The 26,488-nt window shown below is 39.8% G+C and overlaps 1 long non-coding RNA gene across 2 annotated transcripts in view; it reads left to right on the forward strand.

Annotated features, from left to right (window-relative positions):
* The first annotated feature begins 12,909 nt into the window (after positions 1–12,909).
* LOC134470483 (uncharacterized) overlaps positions 12,910–26,488 on the forward strand; it is a 107,020-nt gene continuing 93,441 nt past the window's right edge. Inside the window, exons 1-2 of one of the 2 annotated variants that reach the window (XR_010039408.1) lie at positions 12,910–14,605; positions 17,509–17,593. This is a non-coding gene — a long non-coding RNA (uncharacterized LOC134470483). The remainder of the gene's footprint in view (positions 14,606–17,508; positions 17,594–26,488) is intronic. The other variant, XR_010039407.1, reaches the window with a different exon arrangement.

The following is a 26,488-nucleotide window of genomic DNA, read 5'->3' on the forward strand; positions in this document are numbered from 1 at the left end:
TAGTCTGGGTAATTTGCAAACAATATACATTTGTTACTTACAGTTGTGGAGGCTGGGAAGTTAAGGTCAATGTGATAGTGCATTTGGTGTCTAGGAAGAACATACTCTCTGTTTTAAAGATTATGTCCTCTAGCTGTGTTCTTACAACAGAAAAAGAGCAAAAGAAGACCACAGACCTTTTTTATGGAGGCACTGAGTTAGTCAGGTTTTTATCATTGTGACAAGCACTTGATGATAACAAGTTAAATGTGAAAGATTGATTTGGGCTCATGCTTTCGGAGATGTCAGTCCTTGGTCACTTGTTTCCATTGTTGTAGGTCTAGAGGGAGGCAGAAACATTCTGGCAGAAAGTGGTAGAAGAAAACTTCTCACCTCATGGCCACCAGGAAGCATTTGAAAAGGAAAGAGTCAGATAGAAAGGGTTGGGGACCAGATATAGTCCCCAAGGTTATGGCTTTACAATCCTCTCCCTTTAGCTAGGTCCCAACTCCTGTTTTTGTCATCTCCTACTAATGCCATCAAATTATGATCTCATCAATAAATTAATCAGCTTGATGAAGTTAGAGTCCTCATTATCCAATCACCTTCTCCAAAGCCCCTGAGCAACAAAGCCTTTAACACAATGAACATTTTGGGGGACAGATCATATTCAAGAGTTAATAGGCATTAATCCCATTCAAAGCCATTAAAATCTAACATCTCCCAAAGGACCCCCTCCTGATACTACTGCACTTAGGATTAGGTCTCAATATACAATTCTGGTAGCCATAAAAGTTCAGACTATTGAAGTATTCAGATGTATACGCCAGGGATAAGACTCATTGCTCTAGATCAGTGATTCTAAAAATGTGGTCCCTGAACCAGTGCTGTGAGCACTATTTGGGAATTTGGAGGTTCTTTTCTTTCCTTGAAATAAGATTTCAGACATATAAACCATGAAAATGACTTTGGAAGAACTCAGGTGTCAGCATTTTCCTGAAACTCAAAAATCTTAAATCACTTGTTCTTAAAAAAAAAAAATAAGATGAGTTCATTTTTGTTTCTTATTTGGTTGTAATATCTCCTTTCTTATTTGTAAACATTTTCTGCAGGTATACATATACACGCATGAAAATAGACACCCTCCCACACACACACACTTTTTTTTTTGCTGTGAATACAGCAGAAGATGTCAAAGGTTAGGAAGAAGTCCGGGCAATGAGTAGGATGATTTATTGTATTGTAGAGAAAATATAACTATTTATATTCTTCTTTATCTAATTCTATTAAAATTTTTACATTCATACATATTTCATGTGAAATATAAAGGAAGTTTGCATCATTTATAAATATTAAGGGTATATAATTGGATATTTGGATGTAAAATAATCATCTATATGGATGTACAATTAAAAATTTAAAAAATTATTGCCCTAAAACATGAACTCACAGGGAAAAGCAAATTACTTTTTCATGTTTTTTTCCTCCTATAAGCACTTGCCTACCCTTAGTTGGTATTAGAACGAATATTTCGGTTTACTACTATATTTTGAGGAAGCACAGCTAAAATTTCAATCCTAAGAAGAGACTTACAACTGCCAGTGCTTTAACATCAACCCTGAGCCACGGGCGAATATTTGCCTATCGCCACACAAAAAATCTTTCTGCTTTTACTGTAAAGCAGCAGCCATTCTTGACCTTGAGTTTTTTCAGTGTCATATAAATAATCATTTCTCTTCACTTCAGATTTTATTCAAGCCTCTATATGCCGAAACCCTTAGTGAATTCACTTTTGAATTCAGCATTTCTGTAAGTCATTCTTCCCACACTGGTGCTCATCTGTGGAAAAACAGCAAATGCCCAGGGCATTCCTCCTAAAGCCTACTGAAAGTGAAGGCCAAACTACATACTAGCTTAGCAGCCTGACGATCAGGAAGTCAGTATAAAGACCTTCTAAAAGGCTGCTATGATTTCCAGCTTAGCTTCACCCTGCTAATTAAAACCACTTTTCCACACTTCCATATTGGATGGAGAACTTACATTTACAGTTAAACAAACACACACCTAAAATCTCCGATTGCAGTTCAACCATAAAAAGACAAGTGTCTTTTTTTTTTTTGGACCAAGGATCAAACGCATGACTGTGCTCTTGCAACTCTTGCAAGGCAGGTGCTTATGCTGCTGAGCTAAATCCCCAGCCCAAATATCTTATTTTTGAAATAAGATTCCAGTGACACCAAGTACACCCAGAGCCTTTATATTGGATTTTCATTATGTTCTTCAATGAAAGAAATTGGGGCTGTCACAGAAACATGATTCTAGAAGTGGGGCAAGGATTATTCTAGATAAACCTGACTCACCTTACAGTTCCAGAATAAAAGGAAATGAAAAAAAATACCCACAATGATGAGGATATACCAAGTGGACACAGGAGCTATAGCAAAAGCTGGAATGATTTGAGCAACAAAATAAATAAGAAAGTACTAGTCTATAACCCAAAGTATAAAATACTTAGTGAGTGCATACTATCCATAATGATATAAAGAAATGATTGAGGAAATAAATTAATGAGCAAATGCACAAATCTTCCATAAAGAAGTGTCAAAACAAATTTAGTACAATATTCTGCCTTGAAGAGGAATTAGTTCTCATCCACGAAGTGTGACATAATTTCTTACAAAAAGCATGATATGGAAAAAAAACAAACACAAGTTTTAGAGTTGGGGAGACTTGAAAAACATGACTATAGCCAAGTAGTTAAGGTCAGCATTAACTGTGATATCATATTGATAGCAAGTAGTCTCACATGGTTAGATCTCCCTCCAATCCTCCACAATCCCGTTCTAGTCATGTGAAAGAATCAGGCAAATGCCAACTGAGGTTCACTACATAAAATTTCTTCCCAGTATTCTTCAAAACTGTTGAGGGCATTAAAAACAAGGGAAGTCTGAGAAACTGATAGTCTAAAGGAACGCAGGAAATGTAGCAATTATATTTAATGTGACATCGTAGATGGGGTTTGGGGGTGAGATGGGAATAATATAAGGTACAAAAAGAAGAACTCAGGATACAGCATTAACTTAAATGTGTCAGTATTAGCTTATTAGCTATGACAAATGGGAAACTGGATCTGTGATATATAGAAATGCTTTGTAGAATCCTTGTGACTTTTCTGGAAGTCCAAGTTATTCTAAAAGATAAAGTTTGTGCTAGGGATATAGCTCGACAGCACAGCACCTGCCCAGTAAGTGCAAGGTCCTGAGTTTGATTCCCAGTCCCCCCCCCACCAAAAAAAAACAACAAAAAACAAAATACCCAACAAACAAACAAAAATAAATTTATTTAAAAAATGAACTATAGATTCTACCAGATAACAATAAAGACATATAAATGATAAGTATGTGAAAAGTTGTGTAACATTTTAGTTCTTAGGTTTTTTCAGCATAATAGAGAAACAAAAGGGAAAAAACTTGCCTTTAGTGAGGATGTGGAGAGGAGCACACCACTTGTGGGGTTTGACATTTCTCCTCTACTGGAAACAGAGGGAGTGGGGTGTGTGTGTGTGTGTATGTGACCTCTGATCAGAAGCAGCGCTGGGGTGGGCATTGGTGATGCATGAGGCACTGATGGGGACTCTCTTCACATGAATGGGAAAGGAAAGAGGAAGTTGTAATCAGGGCAGGAGGAGGAGGAGGAAGAAGTGGTCCTCGGGTAAGTGTTTTTGCTTTGGCCTTCTACCATATTAAACCACCATCATAATGTCCAGTAATTTATACTAGGGCAGAAATCTTTCATTAGTCAATAGGAAAATACAAGAAAAAGCCACAATGAGATAATAATGTTATAGACTGATGAAGCATGTTGGAAAAGACATGGGGAAACTGAGATTTTTATACATTTTCAATGAAAATGAAAAGTGGTACAGTTACTTGGGCATAATGTGGCAATTACATAAAGTTATGGATACATCATCATGTAACCCAATTAGTCTACTCTAGATATTTATCAAAGAGAAATGAGAGTATGCACCCACATAAAGGCTTGGATGTACAAGTTTATAGTATTTTCCTTTGTAACAGCCACTCCCTCCAGAAAAAGACAACCCAAAAATCCATCAATATGTGAAAAAGCAAACTGTGATATATCAATTATTGGAATGCTACTTAACAATGAAAGGAGGGAAACCACAAATTCACAATGATTAATTTTGCATACTCCTGTGGTTTGAGATTGTCCTATCACCATTCTGAGATTTCCTTCTTTCTCTTTAGAAGTGGGTCATCCTTTCCCACCCACTGAAACTAAAATTGATACCAGTAAATCTAAGGAACACTCCAGGGCAAGATCCTTCTTAGCGTAAGATTGCCTCTGCCCTCTTGTGTCATCCAATAATTCCCTTATTGATCAATAAATGCTGAGGTTCTGCTGTCTCATAGCCTTTTGTTCCTCATGAACAACTGGACATCACAGATCCCTGCTGTACCACCATTTTATCTCTTGTTCTTTCTTTCTCCCTTGCTGTGAACTGTAACACCTACAGATTGTACAATCTCTGCAGGGGTCCTCAATAAACCACAGAAACACCATGGATGAATCTCAGAGATACTACGGTTAGCCAGACATGAGAGAGAACATACTGTGTTATACTACTCGAATGAAAAAGTATTAGCAAATGTGGGCTATTAACTTCAAGGAACAGAAACCAGAGCAGTAGCAATGCTTAGCCACAGGAGCAACTGTTAAATTTAGAGAGGCAAGAGGGGGCTTCTTGGATAGATGAAATTGTTCAGTATCTTGATTGTGAGGATTGTGTGGGTGCATGCATTTGTTAATAATTATCAAATATATATTTGTATTGGTTTGTTTTATCTTTTGCAAATATACTTTAATAAAGTTGATTTGTTTAAATGCAAAGAGTCTTTGGCAATTTTGAAGATGGCTTTCTGAGATTCCTGAGGGTGACAGATTGCTCTGCTCTGCTCCTTGGCCTTCCACCATCCACTCTATCCCTACCACTCCCATTAATGTCCTGGGAGCCAGGGGACCCTATGATAGGTAACACTTTAAATTTGAGGCTTCCTGTAGAAAGCAGAAAGGTCCATGGGCTAATTTATGTCAGTGGGGGTCTCCTGCAATATGCCCAGAAAAGGGAGGCATAGGGGAACAAAACTCCCAATCTACTAGATGTTCTGTACAAGTTCGTGTTCTCTAAAATTGAACAATGAATTTTAGGAACAAGGGAGGTTAAGGGCAGAATATATTTATTGAGAGAAAGAAAGTTTCCATCTGAGAGAGAGAGAGACAGAAGGGGTCCTGAGTGGGTTGCCAAAGACTTTGTCTTTTCTAGGGAGCTTTATAGAGTAAAATCACAAGGTGAAACAGGTCCAAGATGTGGAAAACTGGGAATTCACAAGGTAGATGGGCACGAGGTGGGACAGAACTATGGTCAACCAATAAGATTAATTGTTCAGGTAAAACTGACCAAATCAGAGACAAATGGGGAAGTGGGTCATGTAGTAAGCAGGCATTCTTACAGAGCAGTAACTCTCCCTGTAGGATGGTGGCTCTTGGCTTCTTCAAGGTGACCCATACCCATTTAGAATATCAGTCTCTGATGTTTATACCTAGGTGTGGTTGCATTTGTTTTGTCTTCTGTCTTGAGATCTGGCCCACAGTAGGAAGTGTCTGTCTCTTCCACCATCACAAGATATCTGGTCCTCTGTGCTGGCTCCCTCAAAGGCCTAGCCCTGGCTGATTGCCTACAATATTTCTGTCTAACTCAGCTGCCTGTAACAAGGAGTCCTGCCTACTCCCGTCTCCATGACTCTTGAAGGACACAGGAGAGGACCCCAGGGAGCCCATGCTGGGAGCATGGGGACCAGGAAAGAGGTAGCAGGTACAGTATGCTGCATGAGGATTAAAGGGACACACAGGTGGTCCTCTGCAGGAAAGAAGTGCTATGTTAGGGGCTTCTTCTGAGTAAATATGGCCTCTGCTGCTAACCACAGCATCAGGTATAATGGAAATAAAGTGACATCAGGTCAGAGCTGGGTCACCTCCCTAGTACTCATGATTCCAGGCACAAAAAGATTCTTTCTCTTGCTTGCTGTAGTGGGAGTTACCAAACGTGAGTTAGACAGCATTAGTTCAGAGAAGGAAGCTTCAACTATGAAAAATGACAGCTAATAATATCGCATTTTGACAGAATATTCAACACAGAAAGCCTAAGACTTTAATAAGACTGAATAATGAAAATCAGTTGTCTACACCAAAGTTTACCAAAAAAATAGGATTAAAAAATGAGATGTATGCTTTGGACAGTCTAGAAGCTTCTAGAAAAACTTTTAGTTTTGAGAATAGAGCAAGCTTCATATAAAAGTATTTGCATTGATATATTTCAATCCAATGGTTATATTTATAGTATTTTTGATATAGTATTTCATAATGAGAAACACTGGCTTATGTATTGTATGCATTTGTGTATATAAGATATTGCCTTATAAAGCACAATATTTAATGTCTATACAACATTTCATCATGTGACTATATATTTTACTTAACTGGTAGCTTATTCTTGAATATAGTCTTTCATTCTTACAGTTTTGTAAGTCTGATGAAGAATCTTATGCATATGTTTTTTCATACACCTATAATTATTCCCCCATAAGATAATTCGCAGTTAAGGATTTGCTGGGAGATAAGGTGTTTGTGTTTTAAGGCCATTAACACTGCTTGGAAGGTGTGTACTAATATAAACTTCCACTAGAAATCAGCAGTCTTTAAAGGCTAATTGTCTATTTATGTACACCTCCATTCTGGCTCAACACGAAGTGAACTTGCTGAAAGAAGTCATAAATCCAAATCCATCTCATTATTATAGTATAGTTGGAGTGAATTTAGGTCTAGTAAAATTAGCAACACTGACAGTGTTATGAGTTTATTCTCAGTTTAACCACAGAAATGACCGTATCCAAGTAATGACACTTGTAATAGTGGAGGTAACCTCTTGCCATTATTATATGGCAAGAGGTATTTACAATGTTTTATAGATATTAACAGTTCTGAGGGATCAGTATCATTATTCTTTCCATTTTAAGGCAGCAGAACTTGTGTCACAGAAAGGGTAAATGCCTTGATGAATATAATTGTTCCATCTTAATATGTATCATCATAACCTGGGTTATTTCTGTAGTTTTGCACATGGTATTCCTTTTAATTAGCCTAAGGTCTTAAAGAGCTAATTTTCTCTCAGACGAACCAACAACTTGAAAAGAAACTTCTGCTCTGAATGTGAAATATTGTGCTTGGTTGGTTTGTGTATCATCTGTGAAAAAATCCTATAGATCCTGTCCCTGGTTTCATCTGATAAATGGAAATATATTACATCAAATTCCAAAGCACAGTGTTGTAACATAGTCTCCCAGTCAGTTGTGGAGTTTACCACAAATGATGTTGTAGGTAATAAAGTTCTTGAAGTTTGCAAATGGGCCATTTTTCTCATGAGTTGCAATGGATGTAGAATTATCTTTCTGCTAGGACCACGTCATCCCATAGGCTCTGATGTGAGACAAAGCTGGTGCAACCTCAGGGAAATACTGAGAAGGAGGGGCTGGGGATTTAGCTCAGCGGCATAAGCACCTGCCTTGCTAGCAGGCGGTCGTGAGTTCGATCCCTGGTACCAATAAAAATGAAAAAAGACAAAAAAAAAAAAAAAAAAAAAAGGAAATACTGAGAAGGCAGACAACATGCAACCCATCTTGTCTCTGCACTGGGGCTGTGCAAATCAGTGGCTTTTTTTTCAGGAAAAGCAGTGGCTTATAAATCAAGATGCAGAGATTTAAAAAATGCAGGAACAAAAGGAGATAAAACAATTACAATGACTGGAGGAAGGACCAGGCATGTTTACTTCAGCACAACTGAAAAAAAAAATTAAATATTTTCATTCCCAGTCTTCTTTCCCTAATTAGCACCCAAACCAACAACAACAGCAACAATAATAACAGTAGCAGCAGCAGCAGCAGAAAAGTTATTTGTGCCCATCAGAGAGAGAAGCAGAAAGCACCCAGTTTATGCCTCAGTATGTCAAAGGCTATCAAGATGACCAGGAAAAGAATGGGACTTCCAAAATCTTTGTTGTTGAAGAAATGTATTCTCATCAATGAACAGCTTGGTAACGCTAGATAAGCACATGAAAAGCAGAAATAATGCTCTTATGTGTTTATTCAGAGTGCTTAATAACTTATCTGCTTACAGTTTTTAGAAAAAAGTGCCATCTCTCTCCATTGACTGGTTGGGAAAAAATCCACCGTCTCCTACAGTAGTAAATTGTCCTTTTCTTTCCTAAGTCTGTAAGCCTTAGGCTATTAAAGTTCTTGCTTGTTGGTGAGCAGTTTAGGTCCCTGTCTGCTAATTAAGCCAATGAATCTAAGTCAGATAGGTAACTCACTGTATGTCACAGTTATAAACTGGATGCTAATTCTAGGGAGACAATCTCCAAAACTGAACGTCTCTGCTTAGGGCTAGCCACAGCCCAGCTTTCACTCCAGAAACAACTCAAAGTAGTGTCATTTCAGTGAGTACGCCGGTGTATGGATGATCAATGCTGGTTATTCTACAGTGCCAAAGAACAATCATTTTTCTCTTTGAAGGTAACCTGATCAGTAGTAGGTACAACTGTTCCATGCTTCCTATTTTTATGGCAGGCCCTTCTTGCTTTTCTGGACATGTTACTCCACATGATTTTTGTTGGGGATTAATATCAAGAAGGTTCCTGCCTAAATCTAAAAAACAAACCTCTAAATTTTGATTGGTATTTTCAGTGTGGAGGATTTTTGTCTGTTATCTTTTTTCTAGTATTCACATATTTTGGTGGCAGAACTACTGAAAATACAGAAAAATAGAAATAAACTTCCTTTAGTCAATGTGGGGAGAATTTGCTTCTTTCCCTTTCTTTTAATGATGGTAAAATATAACAAAACTGAACAAAGCAGCACAATTGGTACGGAACTTCAAAGCAGGATACTAGGAAAACAACAGCTATCATAGTACATCTTGTTATCTTCACAATAGCTGTCCATTCCATCAGGTATACAGAATAAAACCAAAACAGAATATTGAATAAATCAAAACAATCAGAACAAAGCAAAACAGTGAGGACAATGTTGGATTTCAAAGACAAGACAGAAGGAAATCCCCATGTTTGCTATATTGCATAGCGTCATCCTCTGAGAGGTGCTCAGACCTCTGGCTCCAGACCTGCAAAAATCAGCTCAACAATACAAGTATTTAGTTCCTTTTACCTTAGTTGCTATCAACTCAGCCTGTTGTCCTCCCAACCCATGTGTTGCTCGGTGGGGGGTGGAGGTTGATTCTCAGCCCACAGGCCAGTAAGCTCATGGGTGGCACTGACTTTTCTCTTCCTGGAAGCAGAGGGGGCCTGCACGGCTTACCAGAAGGCTGGCTGTTTGATATCTTATCTTGTTGGTCCTCCCAGTCCCAGCATGCCAGATTCTCTGGTGGAGCTGACTTTTCTTTCAGTGTGGGGAAAATTTCCAAAGAAGCTATTCAAATAAAAAGGTAACTTTTAGGTGTGGGGATATGGTTCAGCAGCATAAGCACCTGCCTGGTAAGCACAAGATCCTGAGTTTGATTCCTGGCATACACACAAAAAAATGGTAACTTAGGTAATTTGATTAAAATATGGATAGTCCCCAGTGGTTAGATTCTACCTTCTAGGAATGATTCATAACTATCTCTCCATGCAGTGGTTTTTACTTAGTTATTTAGAGAAAAATATCATACAGCTGTTTTCTGTGGCATAAATGCCAGGCTCTGCTGTGAAATGTCGTTAGATGTTTTACTGTAAGTCACAGAGTAAAATGTGGCCTTCTCTAGGATACTACTGCCACTGATGACAGTATCCCTATAATGGAAGAAAAGATAATGATATTCTAGAAATGGAATATTTCAAAAGAACCATGTATAAAGGCAATAGTATTTGCTACTTGAAGAGATAAAAAGAAATTAATGAATTTGAGCAAATAGGATTACTTATAACTAAGATCCATATTGCTCACAAATCACAGTTATACAAAACCTTATTTCAAAATGATGTGATTGATAAAATGGTATGATTTAAACCATTTTCATCTCTCTTGCTTTACTTTGACATTGTTAAAATTTAATTTCATTTTTACTTTTTTTTTTCAGTATTAGGGCTGAACTCAGGGTCTTATGCATGTTAAGTAAGTGCTCAGCCACTGAGCTACAACTAGTTTTTATTTTTTACTTTGAGACAAAAGCTCAGGAACTTGCCCAGACTGGCCTTGTGTTTATAATCCTCCTGCCTCAGCTTCCTGAGTATCTCAGATTACAGATCTGCTCACTGAAGCTGGTGCATTTCCATTTTTAAGAAAGCAAAGAGACAGTTTATTCCATCTCATATTTTTACAAACATTAGAAAGGATGCTAATTTTAAGTTCCAGTCCCATTCTAAAATGTTCAAAGAAAGGAAAGGAAGAAAATAGAAAGGGGGGGGGAGACAAGGATCAGCTAGCCTTTATCTTTCATTAATTCAACAGAATTCAAGAGATACAAGGTCTGGTTCACAGCAGGTGATAATTTTTTATAACTGAGAACTTTAAACAAGGGAAAAGATACATACTACTAAGGGAAGGGGAGAGGGTTCTGTCCACTCCTTCTGCCTAGGGAAAGAGTGATCCGTTTCCAGGAGTTAGATGACCTTAGGTCACACCTACTGGTCAAAGTCCAGCCTTGCTAAAGGAAATTGAGCTTCCTGCTTAGAAAACTGTAGAATGGAGAGAGAGTATAATGCCTAAAGCCTTGTGTTTCTCAGTATCTGGAGGAGAGTGGATTCAGGTTTAATAGTAACCTGGTCACTTCTCCTTTTGAAGAAAGCTTATGTATCTAAGAGAAAACCTTAGCCCTTGGGAGGCATAGCAACAGAGAAAAGAACCAGCTATCTAAACTTTGCTCTTGGTCATTTATAGTTTTGCTGTATGACCTTGGGCAAACCACTTTACGCCTCTGTGTTTTAGTTTTCTAATAGATATAATGAGACTCTTTTCAACTCTCAGCAGTCCATGGTTCTTCTATGCGGGACTTTCAACCACAGGGCTGCCCACTGGCCCTGTGAATCTTGCATGAGTAGACAGTCGCTACTTGTTAGTTTCTTCCAGTTCTTTTTAGAGCTAACAGATCCCCAAAGCAAGTACATTTATCACTGCTTCTTTTTTCCATATTGCATCGTACACAGACAATGCTGATGGTTGCCTTTATGATTGTGGAGGCCATAACTACAACAACAGCATCCACAATAGCAGGACACTTTGTCAAGTCATTCAGTACTTATTGCTGAAGTGCTTGCTACAGAATTCTCCTGTTCAGGTGGTCAGAAATCTTCGCTTCTCAAATGGGAAAAGTACCCAATTTGCTCCTCTTTTCACATCATCTGGATTAGTAAACAATGTCACACTCAATCCAGTGCTCCAGTCAGAAACCAGGAGAGAGCCTCGAGCCCTCTCTGCCAGTCTCCTTGTCCGATCCATCACCAAAGCCTGCAAACAGACCACTGTCTTCTATCTACAATATGCCAGGCCTTGTCGAGGCCCCTCCGCCAGCTGAGCTGCTGCACTAACTTCCGGAAAGCCTCTCCATGCCTCCCATTCCTTCTCCCCACCACAGGCAAAGCAATCTTTTTAAAGGATGAATTAAGTCCCTTCATTCTTGTATTAGCTTTCCCATGGCTGGAAACAGTACTCGACATCCACAGATGGAAGGAAGAGCTGTTTAGCTGCATTCATTTTTTAAAAATGGTATCTTTTTTAATTGGGTGAGGTTTTTGTACATGCATGTGATGGACTTATTCTCTACCACCGTCCCCTCCCCACTAACTCCCAGCTGTCAGCTGGAAGGTTGTAAGGCAGAAACATCATGGTAGAAAGGTGCGGGGGAGCAAAACTGGTTCATAGGTGGAGAAGCAGCACACGGAAAGAGTATCAGAAAGGAACGGGAGACAGACCCAAGACCACACCTCCAGGACCCCAGAAGAGTGCTCTGCTAGTCCTTCAGAGGGATGCCAAAGTCACTGCATTAAACTCTGCCCTTCTCATACTTAATCTCTAAGGCTGTGTCCACTGCCTTTAAAAGGGGCATCTTGGCTCTGCCTTGTAAGAACCCAGGAGAGCTCTCTAGTCGCTTCTCCGCTTAGTCACCATTTTCCCAATTCTGTTGCCTCCTTGAGATTTTCCATCTCTCTCCACAATGGGCGCTGTTCCAAAGTGACCTGGATAACTGCTACTCATGCGGAAGCTTTCTGCTTGATCTACAAGTCTTTCATTTCAGGTTAATTTTGCCCCGTGAGCTTGCCTTTAAGACACTCCACACAGTAGACTACCTCAAGGAGTCATTCCCGAGATTGAAATCTTGGTTCCATCCTATTCTGGCATCAGACTTTGGGCAAAAAACTTAGCCTCAGTTTCTTCAAATCTAATGTGGAGATAGTAATGGAATTTAAGGGATCATCTTGAGAATTTAGTGAGATAATGAACATAAAATGGTTGGTATAATTCCCAACACGTAAGAATTGAGAAATATTAATTACTAGCACTATGTTTTGTTTAACTCCTGAAATCGAGACGCTGATTCTAGCGCTGGGGAGTTTTGGGGGCACATCTTTATCTGTCTTCTATCGCCCCTGACATATACTCTATGCTATATTTCGTGGTCCCCAAAGGTAGTAAACAAAAAATGTGACAGATTTTGCTTCTCCACTCTATCCGTTTGAAGCCACAATCCACCCACAATTTACAAGCCAAGTAACGTAAGTAAATGACCATTATTTAAGCTCTGACACCGTTAAGAATATCTAGGAACAGCACATAGCATTTGAAAGTGAAGTCATTCCTTCTGGGAGGGTGCTGGTGCAAGGCACTAGCGCCAGCTCAGTGGAGAGGCAGAGAATAGGAGATACAAACTCGTAAACAGCAGCAGCAGCAGCAGCAGCAGCAGCAGCAGACTGAGTGCCCGGGCACCCGAAAGAACTGAACATCCTACTCCTCCCGCCCTCCCCCACTTCCAGCAACCGGTTTGCAGATAAGGAGCACTTCCTGAATGCTCCGTGTAGGTGGCGGCGTGGGAGGAGGTGAAATGCAAACGTGATTTTCCTTGCTGCCTGTCATCAGTTCTCCGCTCTCCTCCGACTTTCATGAGTGATGAGGTCATCCCGGCGCAGAAAAAAATTAAACTTCAAGCCCAATAAAGGCCCGCATTGTAGGTCTGTGTAAACAGAGGCCAGAAGTGCAGGGAGCCGGGAAGCCGCGCGCACGCCCTCTGGCGGCAGCACGAGACGGTGCGCTCCGCAGCCACGCGGGGAGCGCGCGGCTAACACGGAAGTTAAAATTAGATCGATCGTCAGGCTGGCTGGCTCAATCAATGCTTCACAGGGAGAGCATACAACCATCTATTTATAAGCCAAACCCGGCATTATCTCCCTCTTTTAGGACGCAGAGATCCATTACTGCGCGCGGCAGGGGAGAGGATGTTGCACGAAGCTGCTCTGCCACATTCCAGCCGCAGCGTGACCGCAGACCAGCCAGACCTGCGGCGGGCCCTGGACCTCCTGAGGCTTCCTTCCTCCCCTCTTTACCTTCCTGAGAATCCTTGGTCTTTCAGGGGGGAAAAAAAGCATTAAAACGGTCCTTGGGCCTCCTGCCGTTTAAAGGGCCACAGTGGTAACCGCAGACTTAGCAGCCTTTTAAGAAAGGTCTCCCACCCAGCTTCCCTGAGGAACTGCAGCTCTCATCCTTGCTCAGACAATCGTTGCTGTAAATAGCTGCAGTTCTCCTCCTCCCCTGTCAAAACACGGGTGGGAGTGGGTGTGCAGCAGGGACTCTGCACACTTAAGGCCCTGACGAGTTGGACTTGGGGTCCCGCGGCCTCTGCCCTAACAGGACCTCAGCACAGTGCCTGGCCCCTCTGCCCCCTGGATGACAGTTACCTCTGATCCTGGAAGAACCTCCACACCTCTCCACTCCTCTCATTAACATTGTTAAACTGTTTTCACATGTTGAAGGAGGAAGGTAAAACCTGATGCAGCAGCCCTCCAATACAAGATCAAATCATGTATCCAAGGAAAAAGCTTTTCTCATCTTACCTAGGTAAACAGCATACTGTATATTACATGGACTTATATTTATTTTTTCTATATTTAACAACTTTCTTTAATAAACAGATACTATTTTTGCCAGAGAGAACTTTAATACTGGAAAAATTTTAATATTCGCCTAAACGTACATTGCACATATTTTTGGAATAAATTTATTAGTGGCTCTATCATCTGACATAAAAGGCTTTTGAACTAAAGATAGAAACTGAAGCCTTCTTTATTTAGAAGCAACCTTTCTCCTCCTCTTCAACACTTGTTGGCTTCCCTCCAAAGCGTATTCCGCATCTGTCCCCTTCTCCACGTCTACACCTCTCCTCCTTAGTCACCGTTTGTTTCCCTTCACCTGGATTCTGCAAATATCTCCTTCCGAGTTTTCTGGATCCACTTTCTCCCCACTGCGGTTCTCACTACACCCTATCAGCTAGTTTGCTCTTTTAAAACGTAAGTCAGATCCTATCTCTTTTAAAAACCTGTGGCTCTATATGGTGTGTCAGTCAGACACCAGGTTCTTCACGGGAGCCAAAATGTGGGGTGCTGCCTGGCTCCGACTGACTCTTGTTCTTTGCTCTTCATAGAATGTGACTTTCTCACTATTTGTCATAGCATGCATGGCAGTTAGGGTGGGTTGTCAACTTGACTGGCTTTGGAGCCAGCTGGGGAACGAGTATAGCACCCTTCTGGGTGTGTGGTGAGGTATAGAGGTGTGACTTTGCGATCTTAGCTGGCCTTTGGCCCCTTTATCTCTGACACTGTTCCCAGCTCTATTTCCTGGCTACCAGGAATCCAGTTTTGCCCTACCCCACCTCTCCGCCCTGGTGTTTCTGCCTGGGAGCCTGCTGACTATGGACTGAATCTCCTTACAAAGTGACTCCCATAAACTTCTCCTCCTTTAAATCGTGGGTGTCCCTGACACTGTGTCTTGCCAGGGGAAGTCTGACTAATACAGCATGCTTTCCCGTAACTCAGTCTCAACAGTCCTCAGACCCACCAGCTTTTTCTCACCTGTGAATCTTAGCCTTGTCATTGTTTCTGTGTGCAAGATCCTCTCTTTAGAACAACTCAGATCAGCCCCATTATCATTTTAGTCTCAGATAAAATACAAAAGACCTCTGCTTTTCTAAAACTCCTTACTATTTATGTGACCACAGCAATTAAATAAAAGTTGTTGTATTTATCCATTGGAATACCAGAGTGTTCCCTACTTGCATACATTAGAATGTAAACTCCACAAAAATGGATTCCTTTTCTTTTTTTGTTTATTATCTTTTGTTCCAACAGTAGCACCTGGTTCATAGTTGACCTTCAATAAATATTTATTAAGTAAATTATTAAGCATGATTTCCTAGTATATGATTTATAAATGACATTAATAGCACTCTACATATTTTTTCTTGAATTTTGGGATTATTTTTATGCTCTTACGTTTCTTCCTTTCAAGTTTAAACTCTGAGATAGAATCATATTTAGTTCTTCATTTTATTTTCCATGGCCCCAAGAAGTCTTGCACACTACAGATGTTTAATGCATTTATTGGGCTAAATTGCAAAATAAGTGAATGGATACTGAATTTTACTTAACTGTGAACTAGATTAAAACTTTCTTCCTTTAAGTGAGTATCAGGTCCTGGGAAAAGCTAACACACACATACACATACCCATAATTTTAATGACTGTTCATATCTGCTATTTTATTTGATCTTCATACCAGTTGGTATGTAAGAATAGAAGCTCAGGGGAATTAATTGACCTGCTAAAGCTTGCATAACTAATACAAAGCAAGAACAGGGCCAGGACCTGCTAATTTACAATATCCACAAATATGCGCACCTCCATACCTTCCCACATTTGCCAGCATCCTCTCTTCTCAACCATATTTTTCATTCAAACAAGAACATAAATCCAAAGTACTATTAATAGGGGCTGGCATTTGCTAGGCTCCCAATAAAGGACCAGGCCTTCCTCTTTGTGACACCACCATAGCCACAATCTTCCCATTCTTACAAAGAATGCTTTATCTTCCCTCTGCTCTTTTCCTTGCTAGACTCATCGCCAGGATCCTTTTATTGTGGAATTTTAATGCATAATATTAATTGGATATTTTGATAGATTTGAGCAGTATTAAATGGATTTTTGCTAACTGGCAACCTATTGCTTTTAACCTTTATTGTGAATACAAGCCAGTGAGAAAAATATGAATGCCCGGCAGCTAATAGATCAGACTAAGTCATACAGAACGGTGTCAGTAAAAAAAAAACAAAACGGAATATAAAGTAGCAAAGTTTGGTAAACATAGCACTGGCAAGAAAGGACAAGTAATGTACAAAACTAGTTTTACTACAGACAAAACAAATTAGAAATTCATTGTGTTAGTCAGCTTTGTGTCAGTGTGACAAAATAATGGAGAAAAATACCTTCAAGGAGAAAGTGTTTATTTTGGCTCATGGCTGCAGAGACTTCAGTTCTTGGTAACTTGGCTCCAGCGCGTCCAGGCCAGAACAGTCTGGCAGGCAGCGTACAGTGGGGCAGAATAGCTTAACTGATGATTATGAAGGAGGGAAGGAGAAAGAGAGAGAGAGTAGTGGGCTTCCTCCTCCTCCTCTTTCTTCTTTTGTTCCACGCAGGTCCCCAGCTTACTGCATAGCGCCTCCCACCTCGCAGATGCTGGGCAGGTCTCCCTCCTCAGTGTGCTTCCCACGCGCCTCTCATGTCTGGAAACGCACACGCAGACACACGGAGGAGTGTGCTCCACTAATCCCCTAGGTGTGTCTCAACCCAATCAAAGTCGTCATCAAGATTCACCATCACATTTGTTGACTATATTTTATGTGACAAGTATTGCACTAAGTTTAGTGGGAAAGCAGCAGGTATATATGGGTGAGATCTCTGCTGATATGAAACTAGTGGAACAAAGATCAGGGCTGAGGGCTGATAAAGCAGGAAGAAATGACAGGGACTAGAGAATTCAGGGGAGAATATTTTTGGGATGTGATGAGCTATATCTTGAGATCAGATGTGGCTCAAACTGCTAATGCTTACTAAAGAGGGGAAAGGAAGGAGACATGATCAAATAAGTGAATGATAATAGTAACTTTTAAGTTTTTATATTTAATAAGTAGTTGCGAGTGCTTACCATGTACCATGTAGTTGTAGGGGCCAAAATGGTGAGCAAAGACAAAAACCCTTGTCCATATCTTGTGATAGAGAAAGGCGATACAATAAACCCGTATATCATATAGTAGGAAAGAAAGCCAAATGTTGATTTCTGCTAAGGAGAAAAACAGTCCAGGGAATAAAATAGGAAAGTTGGCTTGAGTGTGGTACTGAGGTACAGTTTTATGTATGCAGATCTGCGTGTCTTCATGGAGTAATACATTGGAGCAAGACCAACAGTGATACAGAAGCAACTCTGCTGATCTAAAAGGTGGCGAAGGTGAGTGCAGGGAAAGAGATCTCCAGAGGGTGGATTTTACAAGGGCAATGACCCTGAGACAGCAGCATGACTGTCTTACAAGTTTGAGAAAGTTCAAGGAGGCCAGCGTGCCTCAAGTGAATGCAGAGGACAAAGTAGTCACAAAGTCATGAGTTCAAGAAGGCTTAGATTTTGAGAGATCCTGTGGGTGATTATAAATCCTTCGGATTTTCCTCTAAGCAGATCAGAAGGCATTGGAAACTTTCGGGCCAATGATCACCGTACTCGGATTTATGTGTTAGCAGTGACTGTGGCCGTGGCAGAGCAGAGTCATCGCCCTCTAGGTAGTGCACTAAGTATATGAAGACACCCTCATTTCACCCGTGCAGCTCTCATTGTACTGGTGAGAGAGCTGAGGCTTAGAGAGTTTGAGGAGCTTTGCAAGGCTGCTTGGCCAACAGCAGAGTTGAAATCAGGTCCATTGGACAGGCCCCTAAGAGAGCCTAGGGTCCGGTGATGAGGGTGACAATACTATTCATCCCTTACTGAAGGTCCACTTGTCACCGTTTCAGATTTTTTTCATGAATTTAACTTCACTTTTAACACCAACTCTATTAGATAGGTACAACTGCCCCTTTATTACCGTGAGGAGACACAGAGGTATCACACTAACCTAATTCAAATAATTGATAACTAAAAGTTGAAACTCAAATCCGAAGTGTTTGTGCACACCTATTTTGTCTCCTAGATAAATATATCAAGATTCAAAATATACTTTTTATAAAGTACCTGTAAAACACACAAGCCATGTATTTTATAAAAATCCATTCTTTCTTTTTTGATTGCTTAGTGCACTAACATACAATTACTGAGATGGTTTGTTTTTATCTACTTGCTATTTGCTCTATTTACTGCTTCTTTCCTGTGTCCCTTAACTTACTGTGATTGTTAATTTTGATTTGCAGTGTGATTGGATTGAGATTAGTGAACCGTACTTTTAGGCGTGTCTGGATGGGACACGGGGCATGACTTTGATGGTGACTTCTGGTCTCTGGTTCTTTTGATTTCTGGCTCTTTCTCTCTCTGCTCGCTGGCTGACATAAAAGTGAGCAGCTTTGGTTCACCATGCCTATCTTCCAACATCTGCCCGGGAGCCAGGTGACCGTGGCGTGAAACATCTCAAACTGTGAACCAAAATGACCATTTTATCTTTCGGTTGTCAGGTATTTTGTCTCAACAATAAAAAACTTACTGACACGCCACTCTTTTCCTACTTGCTTGCCTATTATACATGCTTAACATTTTTATCTCTTACCCTGAAAAGTCAGTATTCCTCCCCAGTTTAAACTGGTACTTTTACCAGTTCACAGGTGATGCAAAGAACTTACAACAGTTTTAAACCCATTTTAAGAGATTTTCATTCTTTGTTATCACAATTTTACTTCTATACTGTGTTCCCAAAGTCTCTATTTTTGTTTCAAAAAATTAATATTACATAATACACATATTTGTCCTTTATTATGGTCTTTATTTCTTCCATATTTGAATATTTCCCATATGTGAATATTTCTATTTGGAATTTTTTTTTCCTTCAGTCTGAAAGTTTTCCATTTATAAGTCATTTTCTTGAGACAAGCTTTCTCAGGATTTATTTATTTGGAAATATATTTACTTTGACTTAAATTTTGAATGTTTTTACTTAGTGTAAAAATTTCCTTCCAGCTCTTTAAAGATGTTACAGCAGTGTCTCAGATTCTATTGAAAATTTTCTACTAAAAAGTCACTGTCGGCCTTGTTACTTTATAAACAACGTCTTCACCCCTTTCCCTGCTCTTTAATTTTCAGTATTTTGAACATGCCGCGCTTAGTTGTGGTTTTAATGTTTTTGTCTTTCTTGGTATTCTTTTGTCTATTTAGATCTAAAATGTCCCCTAAAAGTCTCACGTATGTGGGGCTTAGGGAAGGTGGTGTGTCATGGGGTGCTATACTCATCAGTGGAAGTGGGGACTGGCTGTAGGTGGGTCATGGTGTTGTGACCTGAGAAGGTGTATTCTGGCTCCTGGCTCCTCCCTTCTTTCTCTGCTTCTTGCCCGCCATGGATTGACTGACTTTCCTCTGCACATTCATCTACAATGCTATTTTTGATGTGAAGCTGATCATGGACTGAATCTCCTGAAAACCAGGAGCCCAAAATAAACCTCTCCTTCTTTAAATTGTGGGTATCACATATTTTGTCACAGTGACGGGAGAGTGACAATACATCCCTCTTCTTGGATCAGTGTCATTATTATCTGTTGTAGAAAATTTTTAGTTTTTATCAGTCATTATTTCTTCTTCATATTCTTTTTCCTCTGAAATTATACACTTTTGATGATGTGTCTAAGTCTGTTATATTTTATTCTGTTCTTTCTATTTTTTTCCTCACTGTTGAGTTTTAGTTTTGGGATTTTAAAACACTGATCTTATCTTTGCATTAAATATGCTGTGTTCTACATGTTGATAAATTCATCCAAATGAGTTCCTAATTTTAGATAACGTATTTTCCTATTTTAAGTTACCCATATAGATTTTTTAGCCACTTCAAGTCTCTTAAAATTCTGAATCTAATAATGGATATTCAGTGTTTTTTTTTCTTTACTGTAATAATTTAAATTATTTTAAAACGATTTTCTGGTAATTTTTGCATTTGAAATATCAGTGGATCTACTAGCATTGTTCAATATTTTCTCTTGATTATAGATCACACTAAATTTTCTTTGCTTGTTAGTAATTTTGAGTTATATTATAGACACTGAGTATTACAACAATACCAAAAAAGTAACCAAAAAGTCTGCATAATGTTCAGATGAATGTCTACAAGCAAGTTTCTCTTTTTCTCTGGTGACCAGACAGGCAGAGATTGTATTACATATGGGTGTGTTATAGTTTTTAGCAAGTCTCTGTTCATCTCTAGTTTTCCCCTATTCTTTGCAGAGATCACTTTGGTCTTTTGATGGGAGGTTAGTAGTGTTCTTTTCCTCTGTTGTGAAGATTATAATTTTTAGACATTTTGAGCTTCCATCACAGTTAGTCCTTCCACAGGAGTTCAAAACCAGGAAATGGTTTAAGAATAAAAACTGTGCATTTATTGCAAATCCAATTTTTTTTTTTCTAGTAGGACTTTGCGTTTTAAAGATTAGAAACTGCAGGAGATGTTATTCTCTTTCTGGTTCAGCACCCTTTATGCCTTCCCTACCACTTCAAAAATGGGAAAGAGCTTTGAATTTTTTATTCTTCCATTTTCTAATCCATTGTATTACTTCTGTACATCAAGTAAAGTCTTGTTGGTTTCTCTTCCTTCCAACTGAATCTTTCTGCTTGGCCCAAATCTAATTTTCAGCCTGTAGTACCTAGAATAGGCCAATGTTCCCTGAGAGGTAAACAGTTGGTGATTATAAGCCTATTTAGGAATTTGTGTTTCTAATTCTCTTTCCTTCCATAGATCTTTCATGTCTTTAGTGATGTTTGCAGTTTACCTCTTTTTTTTTTTTCCTTTTTGCTACACTGTGGGTATTAGCCAGCTGTGATCATCTACATCCTAAGAAAAAGTGAAAGTTACTCTCAAATGTATAAAAGCTTAGAAATTTTGTTGTTGAAACAAATTATGATGTTTACTTAGTATAGCTACCTCATTGGATAAATAGAAAATTGTCTTCAAAATAGTATAGTTTATATTCCAAGTCAAAAGCTAAGTTAGGCTAGAAACTGGATCTCAGGTAGAGCATGAGATTGGTCTTCTGATTCAAATGCAGTCTTAAAGGGGATAAGAAGGAAAGAAGGAGGAAGGATACATGGTAGAAAGAACTCTATATAATACGGAGAACAATTCTGGAATCCTTGCTATAGGCCCAACTGACCTGTTAAAAACTAAGAATGAACTTCAGTCACTAAAAAGAACACTTACTTGAATTTAGAAATGAACCACCAGCGATAAGATCTAATTTTAGGAAGTTCCAGACCAGTGTGGTCACGGGAAAGTACAGAAGATTAACAGAAACCTAAGGTGATTCCCCTTAGCAGGGAGATATTCACAGCTGATGGAATTTAAGGAAGTAGCTGTTATAGGTTCATGAATTACTAAGAGGAACTAAGACAAGCAGTGGGCCTGTGTCCTTTTGGAAATATAAAAGAAAATGTTTTATTCTTTCCTACGGGAAGTTTGTCACTACAACCTTGTTCCCCTCTGTGACTGTTAAACTAATCCAAAGTGAAGAGAGAGAAACACACACACACACACACACACACACACACACACACACAGACAGAGACAGAGATAGAGACAGAGAGAGAGACAGAGAGAGAGACAGAGAGAGAGACAGAGAGAGACTACTGATCTACAGATGACAGGACCATGAGACAATAACCCAACTTTTCCAAAATGCCCCTTGCCCCTTAACCAACATGTTGAATACTACCACAGTCAATCTTTACCTTTCAGGAGGAAAAGCATTTCAATTTGCAAAAAGTAAGAAATCATGAGAAGACATTTTAAAATAAATGTAATTTTACGTTTAGTCTTCAACGTGAGAGTAGTATATTCATTTAAGAATTGTGGTATTTTTCCCTGTTCTTGGTTGAAATTTCATGGCCACTCAGGCTAGAAAAGAGGTTGCTAAGCAATTTAACAATGTAAACAAGTACAAGGTGGTGTTTAGAATCAATGGGAAGCAGTATGTTCTTATATTCTTCTTAGAAGAACAAACTGTATTTAAAGATATTATCACATTATTGTCTACATGCAAATATGTGCAGTTATTTGTAAATGAATCAAATCTTTTTATTAGGGGAGGATGCCTATTTACCATCTTTATAGTAATTTCACTGATTAAAAAAAAACACATTTCTTTAAAATTATCCACTATTGACGATAGCGAGCATTTTGCAGCACTCCCTATGAGCCAGGTATACTAAACAAGGAACACTTATTCTTATTTAAACTTTAACCTAATTCTGTAAGGTAGGAAGTAATACTCTTCTTTGTAGCAGGAAAGGAAACTGAGACCAAGCAAGATCAAGCAACTTGTCCATGCACATATAATAAAGGGTGGAGCCCAAGCCAGTCTCTTCTAAGAGGCCAGGTGGTAATTATTTTTGCACTTACTCCCTTGAAGGGCTCCAAGGTAGTGTGCAAATGATTCTGTTGCAGTGATGGTCAACCCAATGGCTCAGTTTCTGAAAGTAACTCCTCTCCTTTCTTTTCATTGAGCCAGTCACCTTGGGGACCAGTCTTATCTCGCCATCAGTGGTAGTCAAGCTACATTGAAAAAGGAAGTGAGCAGTTTTGGGCAGCAGCAAGACTGATCAGGTGTCTGCTCCTTTACCGGGTTCCTACAGATTCTCTTGCTAATTACATAGCCTGAGGTAATTGACTCTGATAATTGTCATCTATAAAAATGGAAGAATATTATCAATCTTGCATGGTTGTTGGGGAAATAAACTATTGTATGTAAAGTGGTTAGTTTAATGCAGACTGTTGTAGTTAGGGGTTGTGAGGAGAACAATTGCAACAGGAGACAGAATTTATAGTATTATTTTATGATGGTCACCCAGAGTTAACACAAGAAAGTGCAGGAAATCTGTCCATAACACTAACGACCCAGAATACTCATCCAAGGGCCTGCATCCCACACCAGTGTCCTGCATGAGTTCAGATGAAAACCTAGAGCCCAGGACAATGCCTCTCATAAGTCTAACTGGAGGTCTAGAGCCCACGAGAAGGACTCACGCCACTTTATTTTATGGATCTGTGCTGGGAAGGCCCAAAGGTCAGTGGTGGAAACCAGCAGGGTGAAGGAGCTGTGCTACTAGGATGAGGGTTCTACACTGGAGCTGAGAAGTCACGCTCAAAACAAAAACCAGGGCTGCCCTGAAAAGCACCACAGCCATCCTCAGTGACATGGAGGTCCCGAGCTCTTCCGATGATGAGAATGGTTGAATACATGCCAGGAAGCCAGCATGACAATCTTCTCCTGAAGATTAAACAGCACGTATCTTCCTCTCTGGAGCCAGGAAGCGATGCTCAATATAAGGACCAGAGCTCCCCCAAAGTGAACCATAGCCACTCTCACTGACAAGATCCTGAGCTCCTCTGATGATATTGGCCAAACTCATGTTGGGGAAGCTAGTCATCTTGAGCTCCTCCAGGAGAACCAATGGCTCAAACAGCAACACTTAGTAGAATTCACAATGGCTAGCTCTTCTCTGTGTCTGTATTTATACTGGCAGCTTTCCTCAGGTGGTCAGTCTATATTTAGCACCATGCTGATTTAATTCAGCTGGTGTTGACCACCAGTTTTTAATACATAACACAGACACACAATAGCTTCATAAAATATGAATCCCCTTCTCCTCTTCCTGTCAATACTACACCCTGTGGTGTATCTTCAAAGTTAGCTACTGGTGTAGTTTTTTGACCACCTGTTGATGGTTGATGTCGAGACTTTGTGTAACTTAGGGAAGACTGGGAGGGCACAAATGGTAGGAGATCTTCAAACAAGCAATTTTCCACTTCCTATTTGATACATCTTCATGATTTTCATACTTCTTTGGAAGCATTCTTCAGCTTTAAAAATTATCCAGTTTCCCACTTGGAATAAAGATTTTCTGCGTTTTGCTCACTTCCCACTACACAGTAAAAACATCCAGGATAACATGCTTGTGAGCTAGAATTCAGGATACATCCTCTTCATTTAGAGCCATGTGGAGCTGAATAGCAAACTTCAAACTGGGGCCCTAGCTACATGAAAGAGAAGAAAGGAAAAACCAAGTTGGCACACCAGAGAAACACACAGCCTGAGAAAGACACAATGAAACCCAGTGAGGGTGCAAGTCCTGGGGAGTTTTCTAAAAAGAAAAGCGACATGTGAACTAATTCAGCCAGTTTAATTCCATGAGAATTTGAAGAGACTGCCAGCCTGCTCAGCCAGCCCAGGGTAGGATGCAAAAGAAATGAAACATGGTCCCCAAGGAAGGGACAGGCCTTGGGAGGGGCTGCCCATAGACACAGATGAGGAAAAGCAAAAGACCATGTAATTCAGTGCTAAAATTGTAATGCAGGTTTAAATGTGGTCTCTCAAGTAAGAAAGAAAGCTATTATTCTTTTTATGTATCCTGCTATATTTTAGGAAATCAATTAGATGGGTTAAATAAATTATCACATAATTTAATCCTAAAAACAAACCTTTGACATGAGCTTGTTTTGATGATGAGAAAATTGGAGTACAAAGATTAAACACATAGTCCATGATCCAATAGCAAGCGGGCTATGGGATATAAAGTAAGTCTGTCTGGCCTACAGCCAGTTGCCAGCTAGAAGAATAAACAATCCTGTTTCATGTGCTTCTGTTTCTTTATGTGACAAATGACATAATTACGCTGTACTCAAATTTTGGGGGTTAATATTTAGCTTGTACACTTTTCTCCAGCAATCTAACCCTCACTCTAACCTCTTATAATTAGTCACCTCTGTGCTCTAATCTTAGCCTCTGTTAATTGGCCACCTCAGTGTTCCAAATAGGGGCTGTTCAGACAAGGGCAAACACTTGACCAAACAGCGGGTGGGGGGGGGGTGACAGATCCCAGAGCCCTGTCCATGACTGTTCAGCTTTTCCTAGGTTCCAGTGAAACTGTGCTATGACTTTACAACAACTCCTGTTCCTCCTGTCTTCTTGGACTACATGAACTTCTGTTACTTGCAAACAACAAATCCTTAAGCAGAACAAATACCTTCCTTATTGTGAGGAATTCATGAGATAAGGTAAATTACAAAAGGCAGGATCAATGAGACCACAGCTATTTATCTTATAGTGAGTAAAATAGCAATTTGGCCTTTATAATTGGGTCCTGAGATTTTCAGCTTATGGAATGTTTCATTATGTCAAAAGGAGGATAGCCACAAATTTCACTTTTACGTTTTCCTGCTGGGAAGTATCAAAGTGGCTGATGGTCCTATCAAACAAGTCACACATCCCCCAGGTTCCGTGTGTTTGGATATATTGAAAGGCTCTAGGCTGGTTACCTGGTAACTACTTCAAATTAGGTTTTCACTGGAGCCAGACTGTGCCTGTAGACTCTTCTAAAGAGCCACAGATAACTGACCACATGATGGATACATGCCCAACTGGTTGACTGTCCTTCTCTCTTGACCTGTGTGGTGTTGGTGCTGAGGGAGGTACATAACTCAAAGCCAACAGCTTCTTTGGCCAAGGACCTTTCTTATTTGATTTAGTTCAATTGTATTGACTGTCTGTGTCACTCAAAATAGCCAAAGCAGTTGCATAGGCAAATAAACATAGCTGGGAATACAAAACAGTTTCTTTAAAATAAACTAGCACACAAACCTACACGGGATATCTTAAAACCCAGTTATTTAGTACCATGAATGCTTTACCTCTGAGTGAATGAGCCTGTCAATTTGAAGAGATGGTTGGAAACAACACAGTTCTGGTATTTTTGTTGTCACCCAACCAACTGTACATTACTTTATTTATCACAGACCTCAGGATGTCAAGGCTTCATCTCTTGATCATTTCAATACCTCTCGGATTAAGGCGGAGTCACTTTGACGCAGCCCCTCACCCCTCCACATGCACCTTACTCTCTCCTGCAGTCTGCGGAGTAGGCAGCTTCTCATATTCTTCACTTCCAGCCAGGCAGCAGGGAGGGCAATATTTTTGTTAGTGGATTTTTCCCTGAAGCTGTTTTATTACTGAACACAGACCATGTAAATCACTGGTCTGAGAGTGGCCTGTGGGGGAATCAATTCAGAATCTCAACTGACTGCTGTAGAGACAGTCAGTTAATTTTCCTGCTACTTTTCACCACTGTCACTTCTTCAGCCTTTACCCGCCAGCATCAGTTATGATTCTTTAAGATAAA

The sequence above is a fragment of the Cavia porcellus genome, unplaced genomic scaffold (assembly GCF_034190915.1).
Source record: "Cavia porcellus strain 051 isolate PalLab524CR breed Dunkin Hartley unplaced genomic scaffold, mCavPor4.1 scaffold_15, whole genome shotgun sequence".
In the NCBI taxonomy this organism is placed as follows: domain Eukaryota; kingdom Metazoa; phylum Chordata; class Mammalia; order Rodentia; family Caviidae; genus Cavia; species Cavia porcellus.